The following is a 5,021-nucleotide window of genomic DNA, read 5'->3' on the forward strand; positions in this document are numbered from 1 at the left end:
GAATAAATGACTCCTTTGACGCAGCAATTCCACTTCTAAGAATCTTTTCTAAAGAAATACACATGTGCACAGCTCTGTATGCACAATAATGAGAGGAGCAAACAACTGGGGAACGTTTGCAAAGTTTTATTAACTGTTAGTGACTGAGACAGGGAATCAGATGAGGGGAGTGCATGCTAAACAGGAAACGCGAGTGAGGGGGGCTTGACCAGGACACATGGCAACGGGGAACAGCAGATGGGAGATGCTTATAGTGGTACTTAGTGTATGTGTGTGTGTGTGGTTTGTAAATGCAGAGGAGAAAATCTGAAATTAAACACTCAGACTTGTCCTCAGTAGTCACATCTGAGGGGAGAGGAGAGCAGTGTTGTTCTATGCGGAGATTACCTGACTATACTTGTTTTCTAAGGTATGTGCGTGGTACACAAACCGAAATATGCATTAAGTATATCTTGCTCATCAATGAAAACGCTACTATCTAACAGAATGGCACACTGTAAGAATATACAACAGAAACGCTAACATCGAAGTCTTGGCACACTAAGAAAAATAACGCTCAACTTTTCACTGTTGTGAACACTTGCTTTCACTTCCTATACACCTGATGATGAGGGATCTGCAGCCATGCCCATGATCGTGAAAGGTCACCAAGTTCTGCTTCTCATCATCGGCATGTGTCATATCTCCAAGGCTGAGGCGAGAAGAGAGAAGGAAAGTAAGTGGCAGTGAGTTCCCTCTGCATGACAACTTAATCTCATCTCCTCCTGACCTGCATATCCTGCACGCTCTGATTCTGCCCTACCTCAGGACCTGCACAGGCCTTCCACTGTTCCGCGAAGTGAACCATCTGCACATGTCACAGTGACTTCCTAACCTGGTTTATCCATTCCTAGGCTAGAGGAAGGTGTGGCCAGCATATCAGGGCTGACCTGGGTTTTGGGATCCCACAGCTTCCTGGGTAGGGAGGATCCCTAGATATACAGGGCAGAGAGTAGAAAGAGTTTGTGAAGGCCCGGCACAGTGGCTCACGCCTGTAATCCCAGCACTTTGGGAGGCCGAGGCAGGTGGATCACAAGATCAGGAGACGGAGACCATCCTGGCTAACACGGTGAAATCCCTTCTCTACTAAAAATACAAAAAAAATTACCCAGGCGTGGTGGCAGGTGCTTGTAGTCCCAGCTATCAGGGAGGCTGAGGCAGGAGAATGGCGTGAACCTGGGAGTCGGAGCTTGCAGTGAGCCGAGATCATGCCACTGCACTGTAGCCTGGGCCACAAAGGGATACTCCGAGAAAAACACAAAACAAAACTAAACAAAACCTGGGAAATCGCATCATTCAGCTTCAATGCTGTACCCTAGAAAATTATGAGAAGGGAATGATTTGGGAAACAAGTGGTAAGATGGGATACCAGTACCATAACAGAATAGCACATCTGCAGGGATGTGGAGGATGAGCCGAAGGTTCACTTACGGAGTTACTCGTCAACTTCCTCAGGGTCGCTGATCTCTTCATAAATCACCTGCTGCTTTCTCTCACGCAGTCTGTGGGTCCAGGCATGTTTCCCCCTTTTGGGTCCTGTGATGGAGAAGAGTTGGAAGATGAGGGTTGGGTAGGCTGGAGAGTGTTAGGCTCTGTTTTCTCCAAAAAAGTAGATGCCTCTGCCCTCCCAAGTGCCCATAGGCCTTCTTTATCCAGTTTTTCATTCTGTGGCTTAGAGTCTGAGACCTTAGACCCAAAACAACACACACCAAATGCCAATTAAAGTTTTAGCTTCTGGCTCCTTCCGTTGTCAAGTTTAGATTCCCAACCTCTTCACTTATGGGAACATCCACCCATACCTCCTTTCATTCAGCATGTGTTTATTAAGGGCACACAGGCATACATTTTTTTATTGCACCACATTTTCATAGTGTTTCACAGATGCTGCAATTTTTTTTTTGGAAACTCTCATCAATTTTACACTTTTCCATTATTATTATATTTGTTATAGTGATCTGTCATCAGTGAGCTTTGATATTATTACTGCCATTGTTTTTGTTGTTTTTTAATCTTTTAAAATAATTTTACTTTTTACTTTTTTATTTATTTTTTTATTTTTTTGAGACAAAGTCTGGCTCTGTCGCCCAGACTGGAGTGCAATGGAGCAATCTCGGCTCACTGCAACCTCTGCCTGCTGGATTCAAGCGATTCTGCAGCCTCAGACTCCCGAGGAGTTGGGACTACAGGTGCCCGTCACCACACCCGGCTAACTTTTTGTATTTTTAGTAGAGACAGGTTTTCACCGTATTAGCCAGGATGATCTCAATCTCCTGACCTCATGATCGGCCTGCCTCAGCCTCCCAAAGTGCTGGGATTACAGGCGTAAGCCACAGAGCCTGTCCGTGTTTTTTATTTTTCTGGATCCACAGTAGGTGTATATTCTTACGGGGTACGTGAGATGCTTTGATACAGGCATGCCATGCGTAATAATCACATCATGGAAAATAGGGTCTCCATCCCCTCAACCATTTATCCTTCTGTTACAAACAATCCAATTACTCTTTTAGTTTTTATAAAATGTACGATTAAGTTATTATTGACTATAATCACCCTGTTCTGTGTAATTGTTTTGGGGGTACCAGGAACTACACCCATAGAAGATGACAAACTTAATCGACCAATGTTGTGTGTGTTCTGACTGCTCTACCGATGAGCTGTTCCCCATCTCTCCTCCTTCTCTTGGGCCTCCCTATTTCCTGAGACACAGCAACACTGAAATTAGGACAATTAACAACCCTACAATGGCCGCTAATTATTCAAATGAAAGGAAGAGTCACATGTCTCTCACTTTAAATCAGAAGCTAGAAATGGCTAAGCTTAGTGAGGAAGGCATGCTGAAAGCCAAGACAGGCTGAAAGCTAGGCCTCTTGCATCAAACAGACAAGCTGTGAATGCAAAGGAAAAGTTCTTGAAGGAAATAATAATACTAATACTCCAGTGAACACAGGAATAAGAAAGCAAAACAGACTTACTGCTGAAATAGGGAAAGTTTGAGGGGTCAGGATATTTGACGAAACCAGCCACAACATTCCCTTATGCCAAAGTCTAATTCAGAGCAAGAACCCGAACTCTCTTCAAGTCCATGAAAGCTGAGAGAGGTGAAGAAGCTGCAGGAAAAATGTGTGAAGCTAGCAGAGGGTGGTTCATGAGGTTTAAGGAAAGAAGCCGTCTCCATAACACAAAAGTGCAAGATGTAGCAGCAAACCCTGATGGAGAAGCTGCAGCAACTTATCCAGAAGATCAAGCTGAGATCACTGTTGAAGTTGGCTACACTAAACAACAGATTTTCATTGTAGATAAAATAGCCTTCTATTGGATGAGATGCCTTCTAGGACTTTCATAGCTAGAGAGAATTGACTCCAACTTCAAAGAAGTTCCACTGTCGGTAAAATGCTATCCAATAGCATCACATACTACAGAGAAATCCTTCATGAAAGGGAGAGCTAATCGATGTGGCAAATTTCTCTGTTGTCTTATTTTAAGAAACTGCCACAGCCACTCCACCCTTCAGCAACCACCACCTTGATCAGCCAGCAGCCATCAACACCAAGGCAAGACCCTCCACCAGCAAAAAGAGGGAGTCACTGAAGACTCAGAAGATTGTTAGCATTTTAAACAATTAATTATTTTTAAATTAAGGTATGTACATTTTTAGACATAATGCTATTGCACACTTAGTAGACTACAGTATAGTGAAAACATAATGTTTTTATGCACTGCGAAACAAAAAAAAAAAAAGTGTGTGACTCACTTGATTGCAGTGGTCTGGAACCGAATCTACAATATCTCTGAAGTACACCTGTACTGGGTATCAGGCATTGAGCTGAGTAAGATATTATCCCACGTTATCAAAGATAGAATTGCTTGAGCACCTTTCATGTCATCAGGTCTTCTAGATTAAATTTAATGCCTCCAAATAATTTATGAACTATGATTCTTTATTCCCATCTTATGGACTAGGAATCCGGAACTGAGAAAATTTGGAAGACTTGCCCCAAGTCACGTGGCTTTTTATATGAGTGACAACTCCAGTCTGTGTCTCTGGAAGTCATGTCTATCATCTCATCTGGAGTTGGGCAAGCTCCTCAGCCCAGCCTGGACCCAGGCTTGTCTGGGATCCAGTCCACACACCCAGTCCCCACACCTGAACATAGCCAGGGAAGCCAGAGGAGTGGTTCCCTAATTGTTTCCTCTTACCAGATCTCTTGTTAATCTTCTTAGAGGTACTTGGTTTTCCTGGGGGGCACGGCTGTTTCCCATCGTTCTGTGGGCCAGATGCTCCTGGCACTTCCTTCGAATCATTTCCTTCCTCTGCTGGCTTCTCGGGCATGTGAAGGTCACAGATAAACAGTATTAGTCACATTTCTATAGTGCTTTAGAACTTACAAAGCGTCTTCACATGCATTACCTTAATCAATGTTCTCAACAACACTGGAAGAGTTACACAGGCGTAAATGAGGAGAAACCTGGGAGGTTAGACGGGAAAGGAATGGCCTATGTGAATATGGTTTCCAGGGTTAGAATGGTTATCTTCACACTCTTTTAAGACTGACATTCTTACAAACAGCAAAAATCTCCATGTAACTGAGAGTTTGGTATACAGAAGATTGGAAGAAGGACAGCATTCTAAGAATTCACAAGGTCTACAAAAGGAAGAGCTATAAAATACAAGGGATCTCATATAAGCTCTTAGACAGCTGCTGGAGAGTAAATATAAAAACATAGAGGGGAGACAAAACACTGCTGAAAAAGATGGTATTGGGAGATGAATACAGTGAAGGGAGAGGCAAAGAAATGGTTTGCTGAAATTAATCTAGGTAGCAAAGAAAGCAGTTATCAGATATGGCATACCACCCTACCAAGGCACCACCACTGAATGTGGAATTAAGTTGTTGGAACCGAACTCTCGATTCCCTCCTGGGCAGGGGTCGTCGCGAAGGATCACCGACACGAAGTTCACAGCAGAGAGTTATTTATTACTA

General features: G+C 43.4%; 1 pseudogene; it reads right to left on the reverse strand.

The window, feature by feature from the left end:
- Nucleotides 1-1,515: 1,515 nt before the first annotated feature.
- On the reverse strand, nt 1,516-4,369 carry LOC105509506 (annotated as a pseudogene).
- Between the last annotated feature and the right edge of the window lie 652 nt (nt 4,370-5,021).

The sequence above is a fragment of the Colobus angolensis genome, unplaced genomic scaffold (genome assembly GCF_000951035.1).
Source record: "Colobus angolensis palliatus isolate OR3802 unplaced genomic scaffold, Cang.pa_1.0 Scaffold176, whole genome shotgun sequence".
NCBI classification, from domain to species: domain Eukaryota; kingdom Metazoa; phylum Chordata; class Mammalia; order Primates; family Cercopithecidae; genus Colobus; species Colobus angolensis.